General features: G+C 39.4%; 1 long non-coding RNA gene across 2 annotated transcripts; it reads right to left on the reverse strand.

The window, feature by feature from the left end:
* Positions 1–9,407: 9,407 nt before the first annotated feature.
* Positions 9,408–13,029, reverse strand: LOC135443026 (uncharacterized). 2 transcript variants are annotated; one of them, XR_010438768.1, is made up of 3 exons: positions 12,806–13,029; positions 11,242–11,408; positions 9,408–9,826 (listed from the first exon to the last, which is right to left on the reverse strand). It is a non-coding gene; the product is annotated as an uncharacterized LOC135443026 (long non-coding RNA). The 2 variants fall into 2 exon arrangements; XR_010438767.1 differs by lacking the exon at positions 9,408–9,826 and adding an exon at positions 10,268–10,529.
* Positions 13,030–13,382: the final 353 nt, after the last annotated feature.

The raw sequence follows: 13,382 nt of genomic DNA on the forward strand, positions 1-13,382 counted from the left end.
CCAAAACACATCAGAGAAAGACCTTTCTGTCCTTGACATTCAGTTTGACCATGAGCTCACTTCTGTAAGACTTGAGACTTCCTGAAGCTCTGCTGAGACTTGCAGGGTACAGTGTTCAAGCAACCCTATTCAAACTCAAGACAGAGCTTTGGCCATCTTATTGTTAATTTTCCTCCATTTACAGCACTCTTTAGAGGAGAAATTAAAAGGGCAACATTTCATTCAACAATTGCTACAATCTTGCTGAAAGAGTTAACTTCCAATTATGTTGTTGTCATGATGCTGTTCAAAGTACCTTCTTCACAAGAATCCTATTTGTAAATGTCTTCCAAATTCACCTGGAATAAGATTTCCAAACACTGAGGTTTCCCTGAAGCACAGACCAACTTCCAGTTAGCTCTAGGTAAAGCTAATTCACAGTCTAGTGCAAAATCCATCTGGTCTAATTAGGTGACAGAGTTTGACTCTCCCTGTTTCTCACCCTTTTCTATTCAGTCCTGTGCAAGATGGAATAAAAAACTTAATTCTAGATGTTAGAGACCAGCAAACTGAAGAGCTGTTAAAGAAATCAAGCAGGTCTCTTAAAGAAACTGATTTTTCTTCCATCAGACAAACCCTGTGCAATGGAGACCCATTAAGTGAATACATGAGGAAGCTGGTCTGTAGTGCATCCAGCACAATGGCTGAAAGAACACTGTTAAATTTATCTATCCAGCCCAAAATATATTTCACATAATGTGACAGACTGCTCAAACAAGTATTCTCACTCAAGGGAGCTGCTAAAGTATTTGGGTGCAATGTGGATGCATATTTAACAGATTTATACTTCAGATGGAATAACCCTTTGGAGGTTTACCATGCTTATGGCTTCAAAATCAGGATGTGAGTCGACTGACTGCTAATAGGGACTTTATTGATGCTTTTTCCAGTGCAGAAGGAAAACTGTGTAGCACACTGGTATTGACTTTCACAACTCCTGACTATCCTTTGTACATCTTTCTTGCTGTTTTGAGGGGACTTCTGACTTCATTTCATTCCATATGCAAAGCCAGTAAAGCTGTCACCAAAGGGACTTTGGAAAAGTTTATTTGAAAAAGAAAGAAAAAAAAAGTTTATTTGAAAGAAAAAGCGAGTTTATTTGAAAAAGAAAGTAAAGTTCTATTTTAAAAAAAAAGTAACTTTTCCTCTTCTTGCTTTCTGAATAAAAATGTTTAGGGTAAAAACATATTTCTAATGTCTATGGGACCTCTGGAGCATTATTGATTTGAATGAATTTTATAAAATATTTAAATTACAAATTTCCTAAGCATCAGTCAGTAATCAGAAGCTTTGTTAACATTCCATCCTCTGCAAATTATGTGTATGCCTTTTCTGAAGAAAGTTCTTGGAAATAGAGGTTCCCTATTGAACAGGAGCTATCTCAGACTTTCAGGAGAACTAAATTCAGATCCCTTCCTGGAAACCCTGCACTGCAGTCATTCATAGAGCAGACTATTCAAATAATATAATGTCAAGTCAGCTGACCTCTACTGTCAAACAGGAATGAAAAAGAAAAGCAGCATCTTAATTAGGAAGGCTCCAAATCATTTATAAATTCATAAATCAATGGCAATCACTCAGAAGCTGATAGGGAACCAGACACTTAATCAGTGAATTAAAGTAACGTGCTTCATTCAGTTGCCACTCTTAAACAATTTCTGTCACATATTTTGCCACAACGTTCAGGTATGAAGCATATTTCATTATATAGTTTGGAAATCCCAGGGGTGTGGATAACTGCAGCATCCTTAGAAATTCCAGCTGCCTTTAGTACTCACATTAATCATTCTTTCTCCTAATCTTAGCACAATGAAAAGATTCAGCACTCTTCAAAATGTCCATCTCTCCCACAAAAATCTTCATATTCTGAAAAAATTACAAACCTGGTTTAGAATGGAATTCAAATTTTCTCATGAAGGAATTTCCTGGAAAAAAGAAATAAGGAATTAATGTCTTTATGTTTCCTGGTTGATTAAAGTTTTGCACAGCAAATGAAAATGGCAAAATCTGTTCATATGGGAAGTCAGAGAATTTTGACCTTTTTTTCCTGTGCAAAAGTATTGATTTTGAAAATAGCAGACTTCTCTTTCAGACAGTCACTTCCACAAAAAAAATCTCTGCTCAGCCCATTAAGCACAAGAAGTTATCCAGATTCTCCAAAAAGTTGACATATATCACACGCAAAGGCGCCATGAGGTATTTTGTCTATACCATTATAACAAAAAAAGTGTTACTATCTTTTTGTAGTGTCCAGCAGTACCTCCTTGTCTTAGAGTGGAAATGCAATGGAAAAGAGAATTCCCAGTAAAACAACTTCAGGAACAACTGATACCATGAGGCAATGTTTCCTAGATGTACTGACATAAAACACAGCAGAAGGGTGAAACTTCCAATTTCAGCAAAGTCAGGACTTTTTCCCTGACAAAATGCTGACATTTCAGTGAAAATACGTATGATTTTGTAGTGTGTTTGCATTTCACTTGAAAAATAGAATAGGTAGGATGAGTGTTTCCAGACAAGCTCTCTTAAGGAGTGAAAATGGTTGGCAGAAGTTCAGTTCTAAGACCATCGCTCGTCACTTTGGGACACACATCTACAACCACAGAAGCAGACATTCTCCAGATCTGGTCTGAGAGAGCAGTAAAAGCTCCTCACAGCAAAACCAATCTGACTTTGCTCCAAAAGAGACAAAACAGAGATTCACCAAGCTATATACCACCTGGAATGGCTTTGCATGTCAAACTTCAAATGTATTCTATGAGAGAAGAGTTTATTTTCTTTTGGTTTCCAAGAAGCTCCTTATTAAAACAAATCAGTTTGTGGGATTTATGGCACCTATACCCATTGACAGAGTCTTCACAAAGCTACTTGTGTGTTGTCAGGCCATTAGATATGCTGCTGGGTGAAGGTACAAAGAAGACATCACCTGTGCAATAGATTTCTTCATCTGATGACAGCATTTCATTTTTCCCCTATCTGGAGACAGAATGAATACACCAAGGATCTTAGGAAACAACTCTATGAGATAAGATATAAGGGAGCTTTTGCCAGCTTAAGCCAATACAAGGTCCAGTGAGATTTTCCAGCTGGAATTTGCTTTCCCTGGCTCTTACATGTGCACTCCCAGCCAACGTGTGAATTTGTCATCAGGCACTAACAAATTGCTGTTTGTTTTGCAGAGTGCCCATGTCATCCCCAGCAGGAGGAGCAGAGTGCAGGGCCAGAGGTCTCACAGCTGGAGCAGCAGCCCCCTTGGCAGACAGGAGCCAACTGCTGGGATCCGGGGAGTCCCTGCTCCCCACACAGGCAGATTGTGACAGTGTTCACAGGGGTTTTCAGGTGAGGGAAGAGAAGAGAATGTTGACTCCATGTTCAGAAGGCTTGATTTATTATTTTATTATATACATTACATTAAAACTATACTAAAAAGAATAGAAGGAAAAATTCTCCTCAGAAGGCTAGCTAAGATAAGAATAGAATAGAAAAGAATGATAACAAAGGCAACTGCCTTGGACTCTGTGTCCGAGTCAGCTCTGCTGTGATTGGCCATTAATTACAAACAAGCAGATGAGTCCAGTCACAGATGGACCTGTTGCATTCCACAGCAGCAGATAACCATTGTTTACATTTTTGTTCCTGAAGCCTCTCAGCTTCTCGGGAAGAAAAAATCCCAAGAAAAGGATTTTCACAAAAAGATGTCTGCGACAGCTGATCCTGCTACGCAAACTTGCAGCCAGGTCTCTTCCCACTGTTTTGCCATGCCTGTGCTCTGTAACCCCAGCTTCAGGAGAGGTTCCCTTTTTACAGCCAAAATTGGTCAGCTCTAGCAGAGAGCAAGGCAACAGACCCAGAAGTAACCCAAGATTGCCAAAACCCTCTCAGGTAAAATCACCCTGCATGTGACAGAACTGTGTCCTGTCCCCACACACTCTTAACCAATGCCAATTATTCCTTTCTTTATAAGGCAGTATTAAGAGATTCTGCTACATGTGTTGCAAGGACGTTGTCATTCTTTCAATTGCTCAGTCTACAAGGGGAGTAATCTCCATAGAGCAGCAAATGATGATGGATGAGTAACCTAAACCAGAAGACTTCTATGTTATTTCAAATATATCACTGGAAGAGCTTTCCCTAGATTTCAGAGCATATTTGTTGGGTTTTGGGGTTTTTTTTCAAAAAATACATATATATTTGTCACTTACACATTTTCAGAGCATTACCTCAAAGAGGAGCCCTTTTTGCCCTCTCATATTTAGCATTCATGTAGCATTAGTCAGCAGTCCTCTCCTCTCCTCTCCTCTCCTCTCCTCTCCTCTCCTCTCCTCTCCTCTCCTCTCCTCTCCTCTCCTCTCCTCTCCTCTCCTCTCCTCTCCTCTCCTCTCCTCTCCTCTCCTCTCCTGCTCATTACACATATTTATCTAACAAGCCTACTAGTTTTTTAAGACTTTATTGTAGATGAGTAGAGCTAAAAGAACTCCTAAATAGGTTATTCCTCTCTCCTTTGTTAAACCTCTCTCCTTCTATCATTTTGGTGAACTGTGATGGTGTCCCTGACCAGTCTGTAACAGCCTGACCTCAATCCCTCATATGGTGTAAATATCACCAGATTCTGACACACTAAGAATGAAGTAGGTGATGCTTCACCATCTCTTTCCCCATCAGAACTGCAGACCAAGTACTTATATGACAAGACTATATGTGGAAACACTCTAAAGGCATCCTCCTTTAAAAAAGAGAGAAAATATATATATATGGAGGGGTTTTTCTGTTGCTAAGTTCTCTGGAAAAAAAAATTAAATTCCGCTTCTGGGTGCTCCCTACAAGCTGAAATTAGAGGATGACATTAGAGGATGACCTCACAAGCACAAATATAATAAATATACCTTTACCAAATTTATCAATTAAAAAGAAGGGCAAAAAATAATTTTCTGTTGCAAAATAAAAAGAATGTCCCAAACATTGTCTGTGATGTTAACCTTTTACCAAACACAATTATGCAGCAGATTGCTGCAGTAACTGCTGTAGTGATCACAAAAGAAAAGAGCTAGGTCTGTCAAATGAAATTGAAGTCTTGCATGCATCCCTGAGAACAGCTCTCTCCCTCTCAAGGTGCCTGTCTGCCTTCTTTCCTCAGCCCTCAGGGCAGAGAGGAAGCCTCACCTCAGGTTTGTGTTGCCAGGCAATGAAGCTGCGCTGTAGAGAGGGGAATTCTGAATCTCAGCTCTCTAACTTTCTGCAAAATGCATCTGTAGGCAATGTCAAAAATGTATTTTGAGAAAATTCTTCATGGCAGTCTTTGTTCTGAAAGATTTTCAGGCAGACACAGTAAGAGGTGTAGAAATCCTACCTGAGCGTCCATATTATGTTCCAGAAAGTACCAGGTACATAAGCACCCTTCTTCTGGCTCTCCTCATGCACCTGTGGCTCCCTTGTGTTTCTTCTGGAAACCTGAGCAGAGCTGGACCCAGCTGGGTAAACGCCCTGTGTAGGAGCATTGCAGATCAAAGGGTGGGCAGAACATGATCCTGTCCGCTTCTCAGTGAACCCAGAGTGTAGTTGGCAGTTTCACTCTCCAGAGAAGATCCCACTCTAGAGGAAGGGAGAAGGAAGGGATCAGGCTGCAAGACCAATATTTAATATTTCTCTTGAAAAGAAACTAACTCCTGAAACTCAAAGAAGGTGTAACCAAGTTCTGTCACTCACCTTTAAAGTGGCTGGGTTTTTTTTCTCCTAATCTTCATGTTTTGGGGTTTTTTTATCACTGCGCACAGTCAGAATTTGTCTTGGGATATGATCAGTTCCAAGTTTTGTGGGATAAGAAGAAGAAAGGCAGAATTTAGGTCACTGGCTGCTGTTGGCTAAACCTTCCCACTAAAAACCAGAGGGAGGTTGCCTAGACAGAGGACAGAAGGTGAGGGGGAATAAAGGCACATCTGGATCCAAACTGTGTGGGTTAACAGGTACTAACATAGAGTAGAGTTTGCAAATTGACCAGCTTCCCTGGCAGCCAGCAGCACAAACCCCTTTGTATGCACAGGAGAGAGGAGGGCTGCAAATTAACTTCTCTAAAGCCAGGACAGCCTTTTGCCTTGGTCGGGTGAAAGACAGCAAGGATCTGGATGCTCTTCCTCTACCCATTTGGTTTTTTTCCATCTTGCGTTTAACAGATGCTCCAAATGAAGGAGAAAGTTTTCTGCCTTGAGGCTCCTTCCTGAGTTATACAAAATGAATCATGACTTTATGCAAGAAAAAAAAGTTATCTCTTGACAGGGAAAAAGAAACAGGGAATGTCAAAGATGCAAAACAATTGCAATGTATGGACTTCATGACTCTTGACATAAAGTAAAATAAAATAAAAATCAAGACAGCAAATTGTGTCTTGGGCCATTTACAATCAGTGCCATTTTTGTTCTCAGCTGTATACTCTGCTCTGAATTCAGAGCTGTCACGGCTCTTTGTTCCTAGATCTCTGTGAAGCATTGCAAAGATGGAAGCTGTTCTACTTCCCCACCCTCAGTACATTCAGGATTATTCTCCTTCCCCCTCTATTACTTCTCTTTTTATTTTTTTTTAAATCCATTCCTCTTTGCTCTCCCCTTCAGCTGCCCGCTCCTCCCCAGCCACTTTCAGCCCTGTCCCCTGGTCTCTGCTCCCCTCAGCTCTTCATATTTACGTCACTTGTCTTTGCCCTTTCCTGTCTTATGCTTCCTGCATCTCACTTGTGCTTTCTTGGGCCACAGCAGCAGTTTTACCTACTGTAAAACTGTAGGTATTTGAGCTTTAGCTAACCCTGAATTAAAGTTCCCATTGAGAGTAGCACAATGTTCTATCTCACAGAAAGCTGCGCCTCTGCTATACATACAGGATTGAACTGTCCACACACACTTTTCTTGTAATACAGTGTACATGGAAAATAAGCCAAAAAGGTGTAATTTTGATGTGTTCATTGAATTCAGATGTTGTGAACTCATTCGTACTGGCTATTACAGGAACCAGACTGGACCCTAAGTGAAAGTACTGCTGGTTGGGTATTTTGCAGGGAAACTGCTTTTCCAAAGAATGGTTACTTATCAGAACCTTTCTGCAGCAACATTGAATATTGAAAATACTGAAAAGGACTTTTGAGATGAAAAAGAGAAAAATCTTCATAGATAGTTCGTTAAGATAATTGCTCTTTCACTTCCCTCATCCAGACTCAGCTCTTGTCTGACTGCTTAAAATGGGTCGTTTGCACCCTCAAACCATATCTGGAGGACCTTGAACCTATTCAGACAAGACTTTAGTTGTTGGTTTGCTGTTCCTGATTGACTGCTGTGCTGGGTTTGGTTGGGCTAAAGTTAATTTCCTTCTCAGTGGCTAATATGGAGGTATGCTTAGGTGTGCTGTGGAGTTTGGAAGGTGTTTTATAAAGTTTTAAGTTCAGGAAAGACAAAGACCATGTCCATCCTCATAACAAAAATCTGCACATAACATTCTGGGCATTAGCTGGGAAAGGCTATGATCTTTTTTTTTTTTACTACTTACATTTGACCAATGTTTTCATTTTGCCAATCCTACTTCTTATTCAGCAATAAAAGACACACAATCTTTTCATTCAGTAAGAATACATTCTGGAAAATTCTTGTGAAATTTTACAAAACAATTGTCAAAAAATGCTATGTGTTCCCTATATTTAAAAAAAAATCACAGGGAAATGATGACATTTCCTTTGCCACTGCCCTTGATTCACACACTATGGCTCAAATTCTGCGCCACTAGAATTTCATTTTGTACTGGCAAAGATTTTGGCTAAATATGTAAGAAATTCTTATAGTTCTGCTCAAACCTTCTTCTGTTGTTAGAGAAAAGACAGGTGCCAGAACTCTTTTGGGGGTGCTAAGTGACAGAACAAGGAGCAATGTCCAAAAACTAAAATGCAAGAAGCTTCACCTCAGCACGAGCAAGCAGTTTGTTTACAATGAGGGTGGCAGAGCACTGGAAAAGGTGCCCAGGGAGGTCATGGAGTCTGCCTCTGGAGATATCCAAAACCCACCTGGGCACATTCCTGTGGAATGTGCTCCAGGTGACCCTGCCTTGCCAGGTGGGTTGGACTGGTTGATCTCCAGGGGTCCCTTGCAACCCTACCAATTCCATGATTCTATGAAAAGTATTTTTCCAGAAAAGAGGCATGTATTATGCCATGCAAAAGTAGCCTTGCTTGTTATTCAGTACAAAAGGAGTTAAACCAGGACAAAAATGTACTCTCTGAGCCTGAGAAGTATTTTTGGAGACACTGCTTTGGAAAGCGGAAAACCTGCTTGGTTTTTGTTTAAACTAGAACCGGTATTGTACTGACTGGCTTAGGTTTTCAATGAATTTTCCAACCTGTTGGACACCTTCCACAAATATAAAAAGACACTACAGACATAAGTGAAGAGAAAGAGAATGTTACTTTTGTGCACAAATTCCTCCCCGGGGGTTTATAAAGAAGGTCTGTACACATTTTTGTGTAAAGATACAGAACAAATTTACTACAACAGAAAGGAGCAGTAAAAACAAATTTATTATCATTTTTATCATTCCTGACAGTATTTCCAGCAGACAGACCAGGTCCATGAACTGTGCCTCAGAGTTTCCACACCCGAGAAAATTTGGGAGCCAAAATTCACTGCTCCCATCAAAGTGGTCCAAAAGAATGGGTCACCTCTTCTGGTACACACTGTGTTCCTGCACACAAAGTCATACAGAGGATCTGGAGGAATGTTTTTTCCAGAAACAAAATTAACTGTAAAACTAGATAGTTTAGTATGTTATTTTGTTAGGTTTGGGGTTTTTAAATTGCTAGTTGTTTTTTTTTCAGATTGAAGATTCTTTTCCTATTTGTAAACTTTGGATCATTTTTATTTAGTACCACTGACATAACAGCTCAGTGTCTGAGGACAGGGGTTGGGAGATAACAGCAATTTCACAAAAAACAGAATCCTCTGAGCCAAATACTCATCCAGATGCAGCAAGCCCAGTGATTCTCACTGTTTCCACACGGTATTTCTGCAGTATTTTCTTTACCCTTGAAATAAGTCTGTCACCTATTCTCTAAGAACTGAAGAAATATATTCTGTACCTGGGATGAGAAAAAATTGGGAAAAAAATTCCATTGCAATTAGTTTTACCCATTTAATTTGCAGGCATTTCTGATCTGTTCCTTGTGGATCTAATGGAAAGCATGTACTGCTGAGTATGGCAGCTCACACCACTGCATTGTTATGCAGTGCAGGCCTAAGGGAGTCCAATAAAAGATTAAATACATCCCTTAAAAAGTATGTTTCTGAAAAAATAGAACTGTTTCTGTAATTTATCAGAAGGCAGAGTCTCCTTTTCCATTGACTGATCTTACTGACCAAATTCTGCCCTTTGTCAGGAATAAAACATTTGTTTACTCTCTAACACTAAGCAACATTGTTCCGTTTCAGCTGCAGTGCTTCATACCTCCACAGTGCCACTTTCTGTCTTTTATGTTTAAATCATATTTCAACACCCCACACTTGGTGCTCAGATCCTAGATTCCGTCTACAGCTAAAGACTGACTTGCCAGGTGAAATTTTTTTAAGTCCTGTTACAAAACAAATGGGTCTAGAAGGAAGAGTGTGCACATAACTAAGTACAAATACATTTATAACTAAAATCTGACAGCTCCAGGACTTACCCAAAACTCCTAAACAGTTACTTTCAGCTGGCTTCAATAATTTTTGAATATGTCTGTTTATAAAACTTATTAAGGGAAGTTTCATTACTGCATTCTCCAGCTCACCTGCAAAGAAGAAACACACTGAAGTGAGTAACTTCTGACTTGAATCTTCACCAGCATTGTCTATCTTTTGGTGGCCTGTGAATGCAACTACAACAAACATCTGTGAAACATCTGAAAACATCTGTGTTTTCAGGTTCCCTCTGAAAAAGGGAAAAATCTTCATAGATATCATAAATCTTCTGAAACAAATTTCTAGAATCTCCAAAATCATCAAGAAGTAGGCAAACTCTTCCTTTTCCAAACAAATTCTACTAGTGTTCACAGAGTAACACAAGTAAATGCACTTAGCAACATGACTGAAACTTCTGTACTTTGCAAACAGAAAGATAATGTTGTCCAGAAATTTTTTTTTAAAATATCAAAGATGCCTGGATTTTACAGTATTTTTATTCCAGGTACCACACCAGTTAGATCACAGATCTTCTGGATTCATGGCAGTCATCATCTTCAGAAAGCATTTGACTTTTCTCACAGCGCTGCAGTTGCCTTTCCCTGGGGTTGAACGTGAGGACAGTGCAGTCCCTCTCTGCACTGTGATAATCGGCTGTAACAAATTGGACCCCTGCACTCATTTTCCTGCACCTGATAAGCGTCCTGCAGGAAATTTTGGGGCTATAGAGGACTCCCTATATGTGAGGCAACACTTGAAAATTTTGATGCGCATTTTATTTCTCCTTTGGATGACTGTTAATAACTACCATGTCTGTGAAGGAGAAAACAAAATCAAGTAAGCAACAATGTAAGAATCAAGTATCTAGAAAGTCCATGATTAAACTGATGAGTTTCTTTTGTACTTGTCACCGTGATTTCATGCCAATGTATGCACTGGATATGCACATAATTAATACAAGTAATTTCATGAGAGTATTGGAAGGTTCTTAGAAAAGTTTAAAAACTGGACCAAATTCAAGCAAGAGAAGAAAACTGCCAAATTAAAAGAATTTTTACAGGCAAGTCATGCATGGAAGGAAAGAAATTCCCTTTATGACTTGATGAAAACATTCGAGGAGAATCCTCATTCTTCTAACTAATTGCTATTTTTGTCAGAAATGTAAGCGATTGTCATGGCACATCATAAATTACTGATAACATATCACCAGTGAACATTTGTAAGTGAGATAAATGCAGAAAGTATTTATACTGCTTCCAGACCAATTAACGCTCTGCCACCCTTCACCACCCAAGTTTGCTGGTATTTGAGTTATTGACAATTTGAAGCTGCTTGTCTTTAAATAATCCTGCCTGTTGTGAGGTATTATTATCCCAGAGGCACTGCAGAATTCCAAATCCAAATCAGTTATGAAATTTTCCCCCAGTTCCCTCTAAAGGGGCCCTTGTTGACTTCTCCAGTGCTCTGGCAGCCAGCGCCCACAGTTGCTCTGTGGAAAGATGTGACTCATGCCCAATTCACTCACATTTAAAATTCTCTCCAGCTCAATAACTTCTGGCAGTCGTTTCAGCCATTTCTGGGTGTCAGAAGCACAGGCTGTTTTATCTGGATGTTCTCTGTGGCTTGTCAAGTGGAGGAGCTGGATTATCATCACATTCCCATCAATCAGGTGCTGTTCGCTACACTTTACAGCTGCGCCAAGAAGGAGCATTGTAAAGCAATATACTGGTCTTGCTGCTGCAATGGCTGACCATTCAGTCATTACGTGATAATTTATTGGAAATTAAGGCATTTTAAGGCACAACTTCAGCGACTTCCTACAGCACAAACAATTTCTGAACTATTCTAAGCTAGTGTGACTCAAATCAATCTTTGAACTTGTGTTACAAGAATTGCCCCTTCTCTAGAAAATACAGACACTGACTGCTTTTTGGAAAGAGAAGTCTGTGTCTGCCACCAGCCACACTACTTCTTACAGCTACCTTAATATACCCAAAGCTTCTCCTGAGAAACACCAGGCAATGAACAACCCCTTCCTTGGGAGCTGCTAGATCTGATTAGCTCCCACCAAAATAATATTCCTATTCTGTTCACCATGTATGTGGAACTAATTCAAAATCAATCTACAATCCTATCATCTACTGCAGCAAAGTGCTATGATTCACCACTTCTAGATAGATAAAAATAGTAAGACAGCATTACCTAAATGGCAAGCCTTTAAATTTTCACAGCCTTCTAGGCTGCATGACATACACAGTGTCCTAAAGTGCCTTCTCAGATCCAGAGACTGGGAATGTTTTGACACTACTTTGGATTTATTAATAAAAACATTACTAAGGCTGGGGAAACAAATACAAAAACTGCAATTTTGTTATTATTTCTGCTTTCCAATGCCTCTGCTCATCAGTCAACCAAAAATTTTTGATTTCCCAAGCGAATATCAAGCCCAAGACAATCTCCCATCCTCAAAATGCAAGATATCCTTTTAGAGATTTCTGCGACACCTGCATAGTTTTACATTTAAAATAATGCTATTGGATACCTCAGAAACAACACTTAGGAGTACTGTCCCCTTTTAGTACTATTGTGAAAAAATTGCAATGCACTTTTAAGTACTTAGGGTGCTCACAATCCCCTGCACAACTGGCAGAACCCCCATCTGACCTGCAGCCACACTTAGCAAAGCCATCTCTCTGAACATGATTTTGACAATTTGTCAGATACAGGTTTTTTAGAACTATTTATGTAATATGATATTTGGAAATGGATATTTAAAGTGAGTTCAAGTGAGAGCAGAACTTGCAAAAAATGTAGCAAAACTTTTTCAAACCTTCCTTTCAGCTGTCTCAGTACTTCTTTGCTTTGATTCATCATAGCTACCTTTAGCCAACTAGAAATTGAATGCTTCATCTAAGGTACCCTTTCTTATGTTGGTCAAAAAAATATATAGTTACTCTGCCTTAGACCAAAAACCCAATTTCAGATTTTGTATTCTTTCTGAGACAATAAAACCAGAGGGTATTTCCAGTCAATCATAAGGCACCTATGATTCAAAATTCCAATAAAATTACACGTGAGTTAGAACTCACCTCTTTTTATTGGTAAAGGGAATCAGGCATTTAAAGGTCAACGATTCTTTTAAAGCATTCCCTTTTTGTTTCCTGTAGCATTCACATTACATTATCAAAAGTTGCATTGTTCAAAGATACAATTTTTTAAAAGATAAAGTGCATTCTCTGGAAAGGTGCAGTTAAAAGATAACCAGGAATGTACTTCCAGATTGTCCTAGCTCTGGATACAACTCAGCAACACTATGTAGTTGTACACCATCATCCAAGGCATGCAGCTGTACACAATTTTATTCATTTAAAGCAAAACAAAGCTTATTACTCAATCAGGAATCACTGGAGATCCACTCACAGCATTTGCATGGCAACAACAACTCTGCACTTCAGGTGGTTGTTCAGGTGGGAGCAATGTGCAATCAATGTCACACTGAACAGGTTTTTCCATTAAGCACTGGCTTTCCCTTTGGTTGTTTTTAACCGATCCATTCCATTGATTGGTCTGGTAGCACTCAGATTACTCTGTGCAGTATTCCTTGGTATTAGACAGGGATTAATATAGCCTATAATGAGTGCATTCCTAATTAGGAAATTCTAGTGT

The sequence above is a fragment of the Zonotrichia leucophrys genome, chromosome 2, assembly GCF_028769735.1.
Source record: "Zonotrichia leucophrys gambelii isolate GWCS_2022_RI chromosome 2, RI_Zleu_2.0, whole genome shotgun sequence".
Lineage (NCBI taxonomy): Eukaryota > Metazoa > Chordata > Aves > Passeriformes > Passerellidae > Zonotrichia > Zonotrichia leucophrys.